The 20,409-nt window shown below is 37.1% G+C and overlaps 1 pseudogene across 1 annotated transcript; it reads left to right on the forward strand.

The window, feature by feature from the left end:
- Positions 1 to 247: 247 nt before the first annotated feature.
- On the forward strand, positions 248 to 1,224 carry LOC309792147 (AP-3 complex subunit sigma-2-like; annotated as a pseudogene). The gene has a single exon. The product of its transcript is annotated as an AP-3 complex subunit sigma-2-like (transcript).
- The last annotated feature ends 19,185 nt before the right edge of the window (positions 1,225 to 20,409 follow it).

A 20,409-nucleotide genomic window follows, 5' to 3' on the forward strand; every position in this document is an offset into this window, starting at 1 on the left:
TATTATCAGTTTGAAACAAAAGATCACACTACAGAGTTTGCATACATTGAAAGAATAAGAGAATACTCTGAGCAACCGTAGACACATAAATTTGACAGTTTAGATGAAATAGATTAATTCCATGAAAAGTGTATAAACTACTCCAACTCATCCAATGAACAGTCCAATAACAACTAATGAAATTAAATTTATACACACATATATATATGTATATACACATATTAATAAAATAGAATAAAAACCCAGAAATAGTTCCATATAAGTATGACCAGATTGTAGTGGAAGGAGAGGCTCTCTGGAAGCAGCTGGTGGTGAAAGGACTGTGGCGGGCAAAGATGATTCAGGCAATCCTGGTTTTCAATAACCACGGGAAGCCGTGGCTTGTCAGCTTCTACCAGCGTTTCCCAGAAGAAATTCAACAGCAGATTATTTGAAAGATCTTCCATCTAGCTCTCAAACGGGATGACAACATCTGTAACTTCTTGGGGGGTGGAAGTTTGATTGGTGGGTCTGACTACAAACTGATTTATTGGCATGATGCTACCCTCTACTTTGTATTTTGTGGGGATTCATCGGAGAATGAACGTGGGATCTTGGACCTCAACCAGGATTTTGTGGAGACTCTGGACAAGGGTTTCAAAAATGTTTGTGAATTGGATTTGATCTTCCATATGGATAAGGGGCACTACGTTCTTCAGGAGGTGGTGATGGGTAGGATGGTGCTGGAAATAAACATGAATGAAATCATGGCTCACACTGAAGCTCAGAACAGGCTGGAGAAATCCGAGGGTGGTCTTCCAGCAGCACCCACCCGGGCAGCGTCCACCATGAAAAACATCGGCCTGCCGGAGATGCCTTGGATTATCAACATTGGCGATCTGAAGATCAAGGTCCCCAACCTGTCGCAGTTTGTCTGAGGGTAGAAGACGGCTGAACTGAGTCCTTGGAACCAGCAAAGCCAAGCCAGTCCTGCAGCAAAACCCGATCTGTGCCCTAGAGGAGTCCAGCCTCGGGCCCTGGCCCCTGCTGTCCTGCAGCGGGAAAGAGTCCTGTGTCCACTGCCAGCCTGTGCTTGCTTCTCACATGTGCCGCCTTGCCCCTCTCTCCTACACGCGGCCACTGCAGATGAGAAGGGTCCTGGCTTCCTCAGTGGGGTACAGGTGCCCAAGCCACTCGCCCCCTTTACCTGCCATGTGCAGCCACTCCCAGGGATTGCAGGCTGTCGTGAGAACAGAACCTCACCACAAGGATGTTCTCCGACTAGAGTCTTCAACCTTAGCACCACGAGGCTCCCGCAGGTCCTGTAGCATTGACTTCCCTGGTGAGGTGCCATAGCTAGAAAAGGGCCAAACCTCTAGACTTGGGGATGTGGTGAGTGGCAAACAAGGGCAGGAAGTTATGAGGTCCAGAGTTGCCTACTGGCTCTACTAGAGCTGGCACACCCAGAATCCTTCTGTATAGCCAAGCTGTCTCATCACCACCTCCTGAGGTACACACTCCCCACTGCCACAGTCCTGGCTCTGCTCTCCCAGGTGTTTATGTGCAGGACACAACCCAAGTCATAGGCCTGTTGTTTGCCTGCCCCCCGACATTTCTGCCAACAGGGAGGGCACAGCCCACAGCCAGAGGGGCCCCCCTCAAAGGGGAGGAGCCCCGTGTCTGCAGAAGGCAAAGATGACAACATGTGCAGCATCTCAGAATCATGACTCTTCCAGGTTTAAAATACATTCTCCTCCCGAAGCGCAGACAGGTCCGTTGCTGTGTTATGAACGATGAGTCTTTGTCCAGGAAACCCGCTGCTGTCTACACCAGCTTCTGGAGCCTGAGAGCCTGAGCTGGGGTCATGTGTTCTGGACCTGGCCCAGGGGGAGGCTGGGGACATGGGCAGCGTTCTGGCTGAGACTGGTGGCAGTGCAGCATCTTCTCTCCAGTGTGCGAGGGGCCCCTGCCTGAGCTCCTTCTGGGCACACCCTGTTCCCCTCAGATGACGGTGCCCTAGAGCTAGCTGTGGAAACCTGTAAATGTTTACATGTGATAAGAGGCTTTCTTCCTGTGGTTAACTTAAAGCTGACGCTGCTCCTCAAAAGAGCGCCTTTTACTCCTGCGCTGCCTCGGGACCAGGTCTCAGGTATGATGTTGAGCTGCCTTGAGATTCAGGAGCTCGCTGCACCATCATGGTGAAGTCTCCCGGCCTGGGAACTTCTCGTGCCTGCCGGCCGGTGGCCCAAACTGTCTCGTCAGGCCTCCTGATTCTGTCGCAGAGCTCATCTGAGATGGTGTCCGGCAGGACCATGGTCAGGACCACGTCTTTTCCTGCTTTGAACCGTGCTTCTTGTGGTTGGTGCTCTTTGCTCCCTGTAGCCTCTTAACCTCAGTCTTTTGGAACATCTACGATAACCACAGAGATGGGCAGTGTTGATCAGAAGTGTTTACTTTTTTTTTTTTTACAGACATTTCAGCATATTCACATCCCTTTCTTTCACATTTGCTGAAAGTGATATAGGAACAAAATGATAGTTATTTTGTACCTACTCTAAGATGGCATGAGCGACATGCTTCCACAATCCTTATAACAGACACTGTTATCTCCATTTTGCAAGTCAAGAAAATAAGAATCAGAGAGGTCAAGTAACTGGCTTTAGGTCACAAGGGCTAAGAAATGAGACTGTCTGCCTGCCTAAATCCACAGTTCATTTTTTTTCACTGCTCAGAATGGCCTCTCCCAATTTTATTTTCTTTCTTATGGATAAGGAAACCTCAGAAAGGTTAGGTACCTTCTCAGAAACTGTGATAAAAACCAGCTTGGTTTTTCTCAGAAACTGTGATAAAAACTGGCTTGGTAGCCAGTGGCAGGATCAAAGAGTGTAAGAGCTGGAGGGTCCTCCACATGCCTCCGTTGAGCTGGTGGCGAAGCAGGAGCCCAGAGTGTTAGGTGTTATGTCAAGGTTCACAAAGCTAGAATTAAGTCATTTTTCTTTTTTTAAAATTTTTATTGGAGTATAGTTGATTTACAATGTTGTGTTAGTTACAGGTATACAGTAAAGTGAATCAGTTACACGTATAAAAAAAAGTCTGGCCAATGAATTTTTGACAAAATGTAAAAGAATTCAATGGAGAATGAATAGTCTTTTCAAAAAATGGTGTTAAGCAATTAGAAATTTATAACCAGACATTGAATCTTGGCATAATCTCACATCTTATATAAAAATTCGGTATAAAAGGATCATAGATTTAAATATAAAATATACGATTATAAAAATTTTAGCTGATAACATAGGAGAAAATCTTTGAGAGAGAACTAGGGTTTGGTGAAAAATCCTTAGATGTGATACTAAAAGCATGATGGATAAAAAAAAATAAAATTGTTAAATTAGACTTCATCACAATTAAAAACTTTTGCTCTATAAAAGACTCCATGAACATGAGGAAAAGTTATAGATTGGAAGAAAATATATGAACACCACATATCTGAAAAAGGGCTCAAAACCCAACAGTGAGAAGCACACAATCCCTTTAGAACATAGGCGACATCCATTTCACTGAAAAGAATATAAAGACAAGCAAATGAAAAGATGCTCATCACTAGTCATCAGGGAAATGCAAATGAAGACCACACCGGGAAATCACTGGATATCTATTAGAATGGCTAAAACTAAAAATAGTGATAACACCAAATGCTGGTAAGGATATGAGGACACTCAATCTCTTGTAAATTGCTGGTGGGTATGTAAAATGATACACAACCACTCTGGAAAATATTTTGGCATTTTCTTAAAAAAACTATACACTCACTGTGTATCAGCAAATTAATTCCTGAGCATTTATCACAGAGAAATAAAAATTTAAATCCACACAAAAACATACACACAATTCATAGCAGCTTTATTTGTAATAGCCAAAACCTGGAAACAGCCAAAATGTCTCTCAATAGTTGAACAAAGTGAGATAGAGTTGTCCCATGTCCCAAGACCACCAAGGATACCAAAATCCACTAATGTTCAAGTCCCATATATAAAATGTGTAGTATTTGCATATAACTCATGCACATCCTCCTGTATATTTTTAACTCATCTCTAGATCTTACACTTAATACAGTGTAAATGCTATACAATTTAAATAGCTGTCAGCGTGTGGCAAATTTAAGTTTTGCTTCTTGGAAATTTCTGGAATTTTTATTTTGTTTTGCGTACTTCTGATCTGCAGTTGGTTGAATCCCTGGATTCAAAACCTGAAAATATAGAGGCTCAAATGTATAGCCATATGAATCTTCAACAATAAAAATGAACAAACTATTGATACACTCAGTAACTTGGATGTATCTCAGAGATATTATGTGGTTGGGAGAAAAACTCAGTCTCAGCCGGTCCCATGCTGTATTTACAAAACATTTATTAAATCACAAAATTATAAGATGGAAAAGAGATTAATGGTTGTCAGGAATTAGAGATGGTGGAGGTGTCTCTGATAAGGGTTAGCACATGGGTCATCTTTGTGGTGATGTGATAGCTCTGTATCTTCATTGTGTGGTAGTGGTTGTGTGAATTTACCTGTGTAATAAGTTGACAGAAAGTTATGCACACATATTAAATTCATCTGTCTTTGCTGAAGTTTCTCAGTAATCTCTTGGATGAAGCTCATCCTCTATTGGGTTTCTCAGGTTAGTTTCATGAATAGAGTATTTCTTAAGATCCTGCAAGTTTATAACTACTTTTCTATAGCCTTGACATTTGAAGAATAGTTCGGCTGAATATAAAATTCTTGGTTCCATGTTTGCTTTATTGAGTTTCTGAAAATGTTGCTCCATTCTTCTACTGCTTCATATGCAGCTGTCAAGAAGTCAGTGGTCAATAGATTGACTCTCCTCAGTAAATCACTATGACTTAGCTGGATATAAAATTCATTGATTCTCACTTTGTTGTGCAGAATTTCTTTAAAATGTTGGTTTACTGTTTTCTTGCTTTGGACATGGTTGCCAAGAAGTCTTGTCAACAGGATTTTCTTTCCTTTCTGAATGACTATATTTTTTTTCCTGATCCCCTTAATATTTTTTCTCAAACTTTAATTTTGTTTTAAGTCTATAATAGATTTATAAGGATACATCAGTTTTCTAAGATATGCCGTGGGGACTTTCAATGTATAGATGTAGGTCTCCTTTTATTCCCAGGAAGTTTTCTAGAATAATAGTTTAAAATATTAGATAATTCTATTGATTTCTTCTTTTTTCCATGAATAATTATATGAATGTATTCTATCTTCTTTTCTTATCTTCTATTGCTACCATGTCATCTGTGATTCTTTCCACTTTTTAAAATAACTTTTTCATTCTTTTGGCTTTTCTTCATGTCTCTTATTTAACTTTTCATTTAAATCTCTTCTGTTCTGGGCTGATTGTAATTTAGATTTAATTTCTTTTCATTTTGAATTCCCAATAGCCACTGCTATCATAGCACCACTCAGACATGTTTCAAGTATTTCCCATTAAGGATGATACTCTCCTATTTGGGATGATTTTCCCTGTGTTCCATTATCTCTAGGCTTCATGCTGCCATTTCCTCTTTTCTACATAGTTTCCGCTTGACTCTCACCACAACCCTTGTTTCTGAAGCTGTCTTATAAATTTGGATGTTTATCTTTCTATTTACAGGTAATTTGAAGGAAATTAGAGTTGTGTCATTAATTTGAAGGTAATATTTCCAAATCTGTTCCTACATGGCTAGGTAACTCCCAGATAGTCTGTTTCAGATCATTGCAGGAGTAGAGTAGCTAAATATGTCTTTCATTATTAAAACGAGGCAGTAATTTTGACAGTGTAATATTGGCACAGGGATAGACATATAAATAAATAGTTGAGACTAGGGACTCCAGAAATATATCACACATATAACTTACATTGATTTGTGACCAAGAATGCCAATTCGTTCAATGGATAAAGAATATACTTTTTAACAAGTGATACTGGGACAAGAAAAAAAAGAACATTGACTCTTATGACATATGTGAAAATTAACAAAATGAATCATAGGCCTAAAAGTAACAGTTAAAACGATAAAATTTCTAAAATAAAATATGGGCAAAATCTCCTCAGCCTTGAGATAGGCAAAGACTTTTTAAGATACAAAAGCATTAACCATTAAAGAAAAAAATGATAAATTTGACTTTATCAAAAAACTTGCTTGTTGAAAGATTTAATTAAGAAAACAAAAAGGGAAGCCACAGAATGGGAGAAAATACATGCAATACATATTTGACCAAAGACTTGTAGCCTTACCTTATACAATTCAGTAGTAAAAAGAGGATAAACCCAACAGTACAGAGCAAAATATTTGAACGGTTGCTTCAAAAAAGATAAACTACAAATGGCACATGAAAACATGCTCAAAGTCATCAGCCAACAGAGAAATGCAAATCCAAAGCAAAATGAGTTCCACTACTCACAAACTAGAATGGCTAAAGTTAAAAAAAAACATTAGCAATAGAAAGTGTTGGTTTGTGGAACTTCTATGCATTTCCAGTGCAAATGTAAAATGATACCCTCACTTTGGGAAACTGGCAGTTTCTTTAATGTTAGCCATACATTTTCCATACGATCTAGCAATTCCACTTTTAGGTATTTACCAAAGAGAAATGAAAATATATGTCTATGTAAAAACTCGCACCTGAAAGTTTGTAGTAGCTTTATTCATAAAAGTCAAAAATTGTAAACATATCCATAAGCTGGTGAATAGATGAACAAACAGTAGTAATATACATGCTACAGGATATTACTAAGCAATAAAAAGGAACAAACTACTGATACATTTAACAATATGGGTGGATCTCAAAAATAGTATGCAAAGAGGTAAAGCCAGACACAAAAGTACATATTGAATGATTCTCTTTATCTAGAAATGACAAATCTAATGTATAGGGATGGAAAGTGCATCAGTGGTTGACTAAGACCAGAGGTGGGCTGGATTAACTGGGAAAGAGCACAAAGGAATTATTCCATATCTTATTGTGATGATGGTTGCATGTGTCAAACTCATTACACTGTTCACTTAAAATGGACTCATATTTTAAATGAGTTTTAAATGAGTTATGCTGCAATGGAGTTGATAAGTTATAAAAATGTTGAAAAGAAATTTTCAATATTTAAAAATATTGGAAAGATAGGGTAGTATAGGAAATTGACTATTATAATTCTTTCAACTAGTGAGATCCCTTTGAACAATATATTTTAAAAATATTAGTCCAAATAAAGTCCAGAAGTAGTCACTTAAAATCATTAGTAAATATGCATATACAGATATGTATATATGTATATATATTTATCATCTATATTTCCTAAATATTTTATCAAATAGAGACTATTTGCTTCTTGGAAACCAGCCATAGCATAAGAAAATTTCCTCTGATCTTTTTGTAAATCTATTTTGTGTTGTTACAATGATTATTTTCATGCATGTATTACTGAAGTATTAGTCACAGTATATCTGTTTTAAAATATGCTTCATTTTCTTTCTTCTTATGCTTTTCTAAGTGTTGGCTGACATCTGTCTTCTACATCAGAAAAGTGAAAAGTCAAAAACCTTTCACTTATTACAGTGTTCTGAAGCTTCATTTTCTTATAATTCAGGGATTTTGCAGACCTATTCCCTGCACCTTGAGGAGTACAAACCATCCCATTCTAACAGTAACTCATTTGAAAACATCACCAACCTTAACCATCTGTTTCCAACTTCTAAAATCTGACCAGCAATGATCTTTAGAAAAGCAGAAACTTCAGTTGATATATTCAATGACTATTTGTTTCATAAAATTCATGCTTCTAGTTCATAATCGTGAATCTTTATGTACACTTTCTGCAGAGTCAGAGTTGTGAAAGTAGATAGATGCATAAAAAAGGTTGTTTCTTTCTAACCTAACTGCTAAATACATATATATTAGTTTGCTAAGGCCGCCATAACAAAATACCACAGATTTAGTGGCTTAAACATTTCCAGAGGCTAGAAGTCCAAGATCAAGGTGTCAGTAGGGTTGGTTTCTCCTGAGGCCTCTCTCTTTGGCTTGTAGTTGTCTGCCTTTTCACTGTGTCCTCACTTGGTGTTTCCTCTCTGTGTGTGTACATCCCTGGTATCTTCCTGTGTGTCCAAATTTCCTCTCCTTATGACACAGGTCAGAAACTAACAGCCTTATTTTAGCTTAATTACTACTTTAGAAGCCATATCTCCAAACACGGTCACATTCTGAGGTAGTGGGGATTAAGACTTCAATGTATGAATTTTGGGGGGGGGGACGATTCAGTCCATAACATCACATGACTCATCATCCCCTTTCATGTGGTTCTTTAGCCCCATAAGATGTCAATAGACGCCCACAGTAAAAACTGTGCCACAGCAGAATATTCTGCTAGACCCTCAATGAACAGTGCTCTGAGTGAAATCATCTTCCTTCTCAAGTTTTGCTTGAATGAAGAATGTACATTCATGTCAGAGAATACTCACTTTGGTAATTTAGAAACAAATCTTGTTGTGCAAAGTTTGACCCACTTTACTAACTCTGTGAATAATATTCTGAGAGGAAATGACTATCATTTCACAAAAACTCATTATAGAGCTTGGACACAATCTTATTAAGTAGCTATTGTATTATTGTACGATCAGAGTCATCACATCTGGAACTTTCAAAGGGAACTCCATCTCTGTTACAGCTGACTCCAGGATATGTGTCAAGTATTTTTTAAAAACATTCACCTTCTGCGACGTATGTTTTTGCGAGCATGTGGTTTACATTTGTGTTGAATTTCTTATCCATCTGTCCACAAGAATGGATACGTTTTATCGAGCATTTCCTGAGCTCACATTGGAAAAGTATTATTATCCCAAAATATTGACGACCAAAAGGAAAGAGATAAGGTTGCACTTTCGTCAGCAGATGAGTCCTTGTTTCAAAAATGAACATGGAGTTTCAGCCAATTCTTTTTTTTAAAATTAAGTTATTTATTTGTTTGTTTTTATTTTTGGCTGTGTTGGGTCGTCGTTGCTGCCCACGGGCTTTTTCTAGTTACAGCGAATGGGGGCTACTCTTCGTTGCAGTGTGTGGGCTTCTCACTGTCTTGGCTTCTCTTGTTGCGGATCATGGGCTCTAGGCATGCAGGCTTCAGTAGTTGTGGCTTGTGGGCACTAGAGCACAGGCTCAGTAGTTGTGGTGCACAGGCTTAGTTGTTCCATGGCATGTGGGATCTTCCCGGGCCAGGGCTTGAACCCATGTCCCCTGCATTGGCAGGAGGATTCTTAACCACTGCACCACCAGGGAAGCCCTCAGCTGATTCTTGTGCACATAGAAATCAAAATTGTGCTTTTTTGTGGTTCCATCTTCCTGCACTGTAAACTTTGAGCCACCATCAAAATAGGTAAAGACATCTAGAATGTAACTGATTTAACCACCATAAGTTGAAGTTGAGAAGAAATTGTCATTATCACCAGAATTACTGCCAGTGATTTATAGATTCATATATTTTGGTATATATGCTATATACCAAACATATTAAATAGGCATAGCTGTTCTAAGGTGGTTTACACAGCATTCCACAATTGCCAAGGATGTTTTGGTAATTCTGCACCATTTCTTCTGTAGCGGAAGTGTATCGCAAGTTCTTTCCTTGGAATACATTGGCTTCTACCTTTTCCCAGCCTCACCTTCTTTGTTTCCTGCAGCACTGTGGAGCAGTTGTCACATGTGAGGTAATGACCACATTCACAGAGGCCTAAACTGGTATTGTATACCCAAACTTAGTCTCTAGGTGGGTTTTATTTGTCTCAAGCACTCTTAATCTTTTAACTTTTCCTGTATAAAATCAGAAGACTTCACATAAAAATGTAGAAACTTTTGTGAGTTTGTTTTTTTCTAAAATTACTAGTATTGGTTGTATTTCAGGAAGTTGAGTCCTGGTTTAAAAACATACAGACACACATGTAAATATAACACCTATCCATATAAAATTTTATAAAATTGGCAGTGATATTATTAATACTATCACAGTAAGGTGATGAATTTTGCATTAAAGGATAAAATCATTGAAAATATAAACAAAATGCAATGTCCTACTACCTAAAATAGATAAGAAACATTTATAATTCACCTAGCTTTATCAATGTGCTTCTGAAATCTTAGGTCATTCAAAAGTTAAAACCAAAATACAGTTTCATAAATATCTGAAAGCTTTCCAAACTTTTCTTTCATTTGTTCATTCAATCTTTTCTCTAATCAATAATAAGAAATGATTTTATATTAGGTGAAAAAGACTATCCAAGCTGTGGTTTTTGAAATAACTTTGAGTAGCAGGGGAAGGTGTGGAGGTGTTACGTTGGATGAATGTCACTATGATTGGTAGAGAAAATGCTACTTTGAAGGAACACAACCTGTATTAGACACACTCAGTATCCATATCCATACATACACGCACATACTCATACCTCCAAATAACGAGTGCTTCCAGTAGAAATTCCCGCCCAACATTTTTTGGGAAATTTAGGTTTTCTGAATCCTGAATCCTGAGGAAAATTAATGCCTAAACTGGGAAAATGGAGAAAAGAATTATAGTTTTCATGTGAAAATTAAAATTGAACAATCTATGGAGAGATGTTACTGGTTGGAAGGAATCCACAGATGCCAAGTAAAAAGCAGGAGAGAGAGATACTAACACTGTGGAGTGGAAGGTCAAAGTTGACACTTCCCGGATCTGGCACAGGAGCAGGTGGGACAGAGGTGGTCTATCTAGTAGCCTACTTGTAACTTGTAACTTGTAACTATGTTGTGACTGCATTTGTGGCCCTCTCTGGCTAACAGTGAGTCAATGTGGTAAATTAAATATTAATAAGTTATGCACATACTTTACACAAACCCTGTTGGTGGTATTCCAAGAAATAACAAGTTTTGGAAGCCAAATGAGTCCTTCAATTGGAATTTTAACACATGCCCTTGATAGGAGATCTGAATGTTACATTATGCAGACACTACCTAATAATGCTTATTAGAGTTTTCCGTTATTTTAATATTTACTACAGGTGACAGTTCTTTGTAAATGCCATCAAAATTAACAGTTCTATTTTTTTTTTTTTTTTGCAGTACGCGGGCCTCTCACTGTTGTGGCCTCTCCCGTTGCGGAGCACAGGCTCCGGACATGCAGGCTCAGCGGCCATGGCTCACGGGCCCAGCCACTCCGCGGCATGTGGGATCTTCCCGGACAGGGGCACGAACACGTGTCCCCTGCATCGGCAGGCGAACTCTCAACCACTGATTCACCAGGGAAGCCCAACATTTCTTACTTCCTAAACAATTGTTTAAAGATATCTATAATAATCAGGAAAGAGAATGAAGAATGTTGGAAGTATTTTATGACTAACCTAATGTTTCAGGAATTCCTGATACTTCTCAGGAATTCCGATTTTTTGTTTCCAAATTCTGAAGATTAGTGTCTGTTGGGAATTTTGAAACATTATCTTCCACTAACTTCAGGAGTTTTATGGAGTCAGAATTTCTAATTTTAAAGCATGTTTTCAGTCACTTATTTGGAGGCTCAGCTAATAGTCTAATTTGACATATATGGAAAATTTATGATTTTCTTTTCTGGGGCAAAACAGAGAAGTACTTTATGCTCAACCTGTTTGCATGTGAATGTGTGTATGCATGTGTAGGATATTAAATAGATAGTTTTTGGTAAAACAGAAACAATGGGCTAATAATTTTGAAAAAATATAGTACACTTTCTATTTCCATATAAAATGAATTAATCTACACTTAATACAATGCATTACTTATTCACATCTTATTTAATAACAAGTAAAGAACCTTAAAAATTTTCCTTGACCTTCCTCTTCTATTCTGTTTACTTTGCCAAGGAAAGAAATGCTGTGAATATTGAGATTTGTATCAAAGATTTATAAAATCACCCACAAGTATAGACTTAAAGGACTTTAAAAACCTGATTGTTCACACACTTGTAATGATGACTCATATCTTATAAAGCTAGCTTGAAACCACACAGATCTTTCTGTACTTAAAAAATGTAAATGACTTTTTTGCCCATGGGGAGATTAATAAATTCACTAAGGTGAAAAAAAAATGAATTCTGTCTTCCCCAGTAAGAAAATTGCTCAAAGATTAATTTAGCCTGTTTAATTCTGCTCTCAAATGTTTCTCAGAGCTCTAAAATATTTTTCTACCTTCCTTGCACCTGGGGCATCAATTTGATTATTTTTACTCTTGAATTCAATGTGTCTACTTTCTTCTATATTGAGCTATTTTCATTTTCATTCAGTTCATTTTACTCTTGGTTTCTTTTTTATTTTTCTAGATGATTATTGCTATTCATATTTTGCTGATAGTCTCCTTTTATATTATTTTGGGCTCAAAGCTGGAAGGAATATGTAATAGATATTCATGTTCCCATCCTTTTTCCAGTCTCAATCCTTTCTTTTCCTATACATAAATACACATCATCAGTGTTGATAAACTTGTGGTTTGTTCAATACTAGACCCACAGCTTTTTCAAGGAAATAACATTTTAAGCTGAGGGAGGCCGTAACGAACTTTAACAAACCTTTAGTAACAACCTCCAGACTTCCAAGATCCTATAGTATTTACTAAAAGGGAAAACTGAGTCAAATTTCACATATTTTATGTGTGTCATCTTTATCAAAAAATACAGTTGACTGTGACATATTTTTTTCACTGCCTGTTTTAAACAGCACAGTGGTTGCTCTGTGGCTGTTATTACTCTTGAGGTCGATGCCTGGTGATTTACTTCTGATATAATCAACTTTATACTATAAAATGCAATGTGCTATATAAAAGTAAGATGATTCTCTTATTGTTTATTACATTTTATTTTCTTCCCCTCATATTACTCTGGCTAGATTTCCTTATAAAATATGCCAGATTTTATTGTTTAGTTTATACTTGATATCAAAATTCATTTGGTTTCTTTATGTCCTTCCTTTTTATACTTGTATTTTGTAAATGATGAAAAATTTCACTTTGACTTGAAATAATGGACATTTTTTAAAGCAACAAGACCTGATATCTTTTCTGCTAAAGGAATCAATCTTAATGGAAATACTTACTCTGATGAGAGTAGCACTAGAAAAGCATTGTTTTGCTAATAAAACCAATATGGTGTCTTGTCATTTTGCTTTCATCATTTTGCTTGACTTCATCAATACCTCTAAAATTTTTAACTTTAAAGAATTTCTTAATCTGTGATAAAATTTTGAAAAATCAAGAACACTAAAGCTAAGGGTACTGTATTCTTCCTCAATGCTCCACTCAAGACATGAAAAATGTCCAATGGGGCTTTTAACCCAGATCCGTGAACTTACAAAACTGCTATGAAATAGGGAAAGGACAGTGATTAAGTTCCAGTCTATTGCATCATTGCTTCAAGTTGTTTCTACTCTGCATATTACATGCTTGATTAAGTCCTGGGGCAAGGGTGAGGGACAGATCATTAATGACTACAGAAGTACATACAGGGAGGCAGAGGAGCTGGCACATTCACCTCTCCTAAGTGGCATCTGACTGCTTTCATAACTAGGGGGTAACACTCAGCACTCATGACACATGCTCAGGCCAGATGCTTCCATTTATTGGGCACAAAAACTGATGTTGCCTCTGCTAATGAAAAATGAATTGAAAGAGCAAGAAGATAGTTTCAATAAGGCTAGGGAAAAGATGCAACTTATAAACTGTCCACAGACTACAGAATAAGTGAAATGTTATGACAAGGAAAAATATGTGTTGGTAACATAGCTTGACTCATATTTCAAGAGCAAAATTGAAACCATACTTCTGGAGGGTACAGATGGTGACAACTGGAAAGGCGCTCTGAAATGCGACTCTTTCAGGATGTGACATGCAGACCCTCCCTGCCCAATCACTTTCATGTGTAGGATAAATATATCTCAGGAAGTAGCAGCAGTTTTGCTCCTAAGTTCTGGGTTAGAAGACTGAGAGGGGGAAGGGGTGAAGAAGAAGGTAACATATTAAAATAAAAGGAATACATTCTTTAAAACAACATGATTGTTACATTAATAAAACATTACACACACAATAGGGCCAAAACCCAATAATTGCATGAAGAAGTGAGTATTGTTAAGGTCTGGTTATTGGCTCACAGGGCAGAGTATATATGGCTAAATTAGTAGATTATTAATTATTACCACCTTAAAAAGTAATAGATTATTTTGAATCAAAGTCAATATAAATTTTTATCTTAATATCATGGTTACATGAATTCCCAGAGAATTAAATATCTAAGCAAAAATGAGGGTAACAAATAATGTCTAATCTAGATTTCTCCTTTATTTTTGATTTTTAAATTTCCTTTTAATTTTTTACTTTTTATGAAAGCTAAAAATAATGGTTTTAAAAAAGTATAACACAGTAATCACTTTTCAGGCAAAAGTGCCTGAAAGCTGTGTGCAATGATAATTTCTTATGATATATTTTTAGGTTAATGAATCTTGGATAAGAATTTAAATTCTCAGATGATGAGTGAAACTTGAATGGGCTCAGGGCTATAGCTCAATTCATCACCTATGAATTTAGAGTTTTATATTGAGTGAGTTTTACGCAATTTAAAAAATTGTTCTCTGAAGTGGGGCTGTGGAGGTTCTCCTTGATTCCACTGAGCCAGATAAACACAGTACCTCTTAGTCACCCTGAACTAGGAGTGCTCCAGGAGGCTCATGTCAAATAGTGTCCAAGGACATGGTGAGGGCATGGATTTTCTGTGCTGCACACCCTGCACCCCTGCTGCTGGCATGTGGTGGCTCATACCAGGTGCATAATGAGTGCATTGTTGAATGAGTGAATGAATGAAACACTTTCTGCACGTTTTTTGTAAAACTTTCTTCTCTGTTCCACTGACTCCTGGCTTTCCACGTAACAGGAGAAGTTAGTCTGTCAGCTCCTTCTCAGTGCTGTGTGTGTGTGTGTGTGTGTGTGTGATGTACACACCCATTAACACTTGTGTTTCCTCCTTGTTCACTTGCCCATTCAATACCTTTGTTATTTAAAGTTCAATTTTCTTCTCTTCAAGTTCTATACTCCCTAAGTATGGAAGTCACCCAGACGTACAGTTGCATGTTTTCACATACCATGTATTCTTGTGACACTTGAATGCAAGTCTGCAAAACCTTTTCCAGGACTCTAAAACCACACACCTACCTGCCAAATGGATAATTTCCACTTAAAATTTCATAGATAAATCACACCATTCATGATTCAAACAAATATTCTCATTTTCCAAATTTGTTCTTCTTTTTATATTCCCTTTCATCCATTCTTTGGAGTCAAAATGGTTATCTTAGCACTCGAGATTATTTCTCTGCTCTTCACCCAATCAGACACCAAGTCCTGAAATCTATTTCCTTAATATTTTCCTATTCATCTGCTCCTTGTCTTTCTTTACGACACTCTATTGGTCCATTCTTAATGACTTACGACTCATATTCGGATCCAATAGCATCCTTACTACTCCCTACCTCCATCCTCACCCTCCTCCCTCCATCTTCTGCACTGTTAGAGGTATCTTTTGAAAATCCAACCTGACCATGTCACTCTTCTACTCAAATCTCTTTATTTTGCTCTAAGATTTCAAAGTAATATTTAAACTCTTCAGTTTAGTATACAAAGCCTTCCACAAACTGGCCTGTCCCTACTTTTCCAGCTTCACCTTTCACCATTGTGCCCTAGGCTTCTGTAATATGTACCTAGCTACCTGTAATTAAGAAGTTCTCTCTCATTCACGCTTCCATGTTTTCATTCTTCATATTACTTCTGCCTGAGATACTTCTGCCTTGAACCCCTTATCTTCCCCTGCCTACCTCCCTACCATTTCTTCTCTTAAAATATGTTCACCACTGGAAACTCCTCCTCAGCTATACTTTGGTCTGTATGATTTACATGTTCCCCTTTTATTCTCCTGTCATTCTAAAAGCATCACACTTGTCACATTGAATGATCATTTCCTCACCATGAGCTCCTTGAGGACAAGTAACTCCCTATTCAACTTTGTATGCCCAGAATATATCACAGTGCCTGACACATAGTAAACACTCATTAATGTTTGCTGAATGAATAAGTTCAAGGCAGAAGTTCATAGGCAGAAGTCTGGGGTTTAATTATGTCTTGGACACAAAGAAAAACATGGTTCTGATAATGGATAATTTGGCTCTGACTTACTGTGAAATTTCACACATCTTTGCAGATATTTGGATTTCAATGATAAGATTAAAAGCATGCTATTAATATAGCCATGATAGTTAGAGTAGGGTTATGAGTTTGGATTTAATGTATCAAGTTTAGTGATTGTTTTCATTAGTCTTTAGGTTTTATGTTCATGTGAAACTTGAACTAAACCGAGCTGCTTGAGTTTCATTATGAAACTAAAGCTTGTATCTCCTCATATTAAAACCTCAGTTTAAAACTCAGCAGTTTCAGGGGATCATTTCATAAAAATGTCAATTCCTGCAGTTTTGGAATTGAGTGACAGCCAAAAGTTTTAGCAAAACATCTGAGCAGAATTACTCACCAGTACTTCACAAATGGTGAATAAAACATAGCAAGACTGAAAAGTAGAGATCCCAGTTACATTATTTTTTATCTATAAATTAAATGTGTTTTGAACAAAAATTCTGATCTCAGGAAAATTTCTTATAACCTTAAAATATTCAAAGGGTCACCTAATATTTTTGACCCACCTCTCACATTCTTATTCTTCACTCCCTTCAAATTTTCAGAGAACCTGAAATCCTGACCCTAGGTTTCTGGAATATTCTCATCTACTTGTGGTTCTTTTCTTCAAAAGAAAACTGATTTGAAATTACTTGGAGCCATTTTACCATGTGAAAAGTAGGAAAACTGCTTAACCTCCTGGTGTCTTATTTCTCAATCACTGACACTCTGATGGAAGAGTTTATACACTGTTTATGGTGAAGTTTTATGTAGGTTATTTCAAGCAGAAAAGTGTATTGATTATTCAACAAAAAGCATGCATGCAAAAGGCAACTTTATCATTAGGCTAAATTCTTAATATCCAGAGTATTTCGTCTGCCAAATTTCAATGTGAAATTTTTATAAGATTCTTATATTTGATCTCCCACTAAAACATGTCTACAGCTTTAATGTCATTTATAAGGTCTGTGTTACCATTACTTATAATTTACATGAAAAGATTTTAAATTGAATTGATTTTATCTGCTGACACATTTTGGCTTGCTCTAATTCTTTTTGATTACTCACTACTTTTTCATATTCCACAGCAAGCACTAATTTAATATAAGGTCAATCTCCTTAATGGGCATGTTTTACAGTCTTTCTCTATTATTACTTAGTCTCATTATTAACTTTTGTTGGCATCTGAAGCAGCGTTGATCGGCACAACTGTCAAGGAGAGAAGAAATATGAAAGTTCTCGAAGAAGCACAACGTGTGCTGTATTACACTTAAAAATCACTGTTTGCATCCTGTGCAATCTTGTATTTAAAAATACATGCATGGTCATTTCCCTAAGAAGAACATATGTGGGCATCTAAGGTAGATGTTTAATTTTCATGAAATCACCTGCTTTAGTTGGGATACAACTAATCATATCAATAATTTGAAAAGATAAAATGCAATATGAAGAAAGATTGATTTTCAACATAACAGTGTGAGATGCTCTATGGACCTAATCCCCATTAGAACAGATGAAAATTAATTTAAAAAACATGACTAACCCTTTAAAGCCTCTGAAAATGATCTTCAGGGTATACAAGTGAAGAAATATCTAATCGAGAAAATCTATAAAAATTCCATCGAAAAATCAAGACTACTCCCTCCCTCACCTCTCCTATCAGTCAAGAACACAGGAATCCCTCTCTCTTCAGTTCCCAGTAGGAGGAGCTCCCAGTAGGAGAAGCATGACATCAGCATTTCTCATCCTGTCTGTTCCTGAGGTTAAGTTCTGAGTAGGTGCTGTTGAGTGGTGAGGAGCCAGCCTCTGCTCATTAAACAAAGGCTCTACCTTGAGCAGGGAGCTGCTGAGACTATTTGGACCAAGATTTTCCTTACCCAGGCTTGTAAAACAATGGTTCCATACTAGAAAAAGCAAGCAAAGAGGGCCTTAGGCTGCTGTCCACTACCTGCCACCAAGCACTCAGCTCCTAGAGTGGGAATATCACTCTGAGTGGAGCTTACCATTTTCCCACCCCCAGCTTCAAATTCCTGGCTCAGGGATTTGTCTGGGCTGGGAATCAGGTTGTAAACAGAGAGCACCTAAATGTTTTTCAAAGGAACTGATATCATTTGCAGCATAACATAGTGAAGTTCAAACCTAAGGGTGCTCTCAAAAACATTGGGGGTTGTGTTAGGGGACAACTGGAAGAAGAATCAAGATACAGGCTGAAGTTTAAGCCAACTAGTTTGCAGGAGAGAGTTAGGGAAGGGGACAGTTGGGAGGAGCCCTCCTGGGGTGAGAACAAACACCAAACACTGAGCTTGGGAACTGTTCCTTAGAAGGAGCCCAAGTTTGATTGGATTAGTTTGTAGAATAATTTATGCCATAAAGCATTGTTGAAGCTATAGAGCAATCAGCCTGTGATCAGGGTAGCCTAGTAGCTAGGTGTGGTCAGGGAAAGAGAAGAAGGATCCTTGTTAAAGCCATTGTCATTCCAGAGTAAACGTGGGCATACCCAAAGCTGTGCCTTCTTCAGAATCAACATCACAGGCTTAACACTATGGAAGAAATAACTGAAATAACCCAGTGAGTCACTGAACAAATAAACCAGCAAACAAACAAACAACAAAACAAGCCCCAAAGTGAGAGGGAACCTGTAACCAGATTTGCTAAATATATTATCAAAAATGTCCAGTTAATAAAAATATGAGACATGCAAATAAGTAAGAAAGTATGATCCATACACCAGAAAAAATATTCTGGCAGCATAAACTGCCTGTGAGAGTGATCAGATGTGGGATATAATAGAAAAGGCCCTCAAAAAGTATGTTCTTTTTGAAGTAATGGAAGATATGATGACAATACTGTATGAAATAGACAGTATCAATAAAGAAATAGAAAAGAACCAAATGAAAATTTTGGCGTTGAAAAATACAATAATTGAAATGAAGAATTCACTAGAGGGGCTCAATAGTAAATTTTGTCAGAAGGAAGAATGATCAAACTTGAAGGTAGATTGATCAATGCATTCTGAAAAACAAAGAGGAAAAAGAATGAAGAAAAGTGAAAAAATCTTCATAGGAAAGTGGGATTCTGCTAAAAACATAAAAAATGCATAATGAGAGTACCTGAAAAAGAGATGAGAATAAGAAGAGCAGGAAATATTAGGACAAAGAACTACAAAGTCCCCAAATTTACTAAAAAAGTAATTAATGTGCACATTCAGAAACTTCAACAAATTGAAAGTAGGATAAACACAAAGAGATCCACAAACAGACACATCATAGTAAAATAGAGACTGTCATACAGAGTGAAGTAAGTCAGAAAGAGAAAAACAAATACTGTATGCTAACACATATATATGGAATCTAAAAAAAAAAATGTTTTGAAGAACCTAGGGGCAGGACAGGAATAAAGATGCAGACATAGAGAATGGACTTGAGGACACGGGGAGGGGGAAGGGTAAGCTGGGACAAAGTGAGACAATGGCATGGACATATATACACTACCAAATGTAAAATAGATAGCTAGGGGGAAGCAGCTGCATAGCACAGGGAGATCAGCTCTGTGTTTTGTGTCTACCTAGAGGGGTGGGAGAGGGAGGGTGGGAGGGAGACACAAGAGGGAGGAGATATGGGGTTGTATGTATATGTATAGCTGATTCACTTTGTTATAAAACAGCAACTAACACACCATTGTAAAGCAATTATACTTCAATAAAGATGTTAAAAAAAAAGATAAGGAGAAAATCTTGAAAGCAATAAGAGAACAATGACACATCACTTACAAGGGAACTCCAATAGTATATCAGCTGACTTCTCAGCAGAAAGGTAGTGGGATGGCATATTCAAAGCACCTAAAGATAAAAACTGCCAACCCAGATGACTATATTCAGCAGAGCTATCTTTCAAAAATGAAGTGATATAAAGACATCCCCAGATAAACAAAAACTGAGAGAATGTGTTACTTGCAGGCATGCCTTACCAGAAATACTGAAGAAAGTTCTTTAGACTGAAAGCAGGTGACTACAGAAGATATTATGAATCCACACAAAGAAATAAAAAGCACTGATAAAGTAGCTATGAAATTATAAAAGATAGTATAAGTGCATTTTTTCTCATTTCTTTTCTGATTTAAAAAAGGTATAAAATAATATGTATATAATATATTCTTGGGCTCATAACATATAGAAATGTAATATATTTGTAATAT

The sequence above is a fragment of the Mesoplodon mirus genome, assembly GCF_964341445.2.
Source record: "Mesoplodon mirus genome assembly, chromosome: 16".
NCBI lineage: Eukaryota > Metazoa > Chordata > Mammalia > Artiodactyla > Ziphiidae > Mesoplodon > Mesoplodon mirus.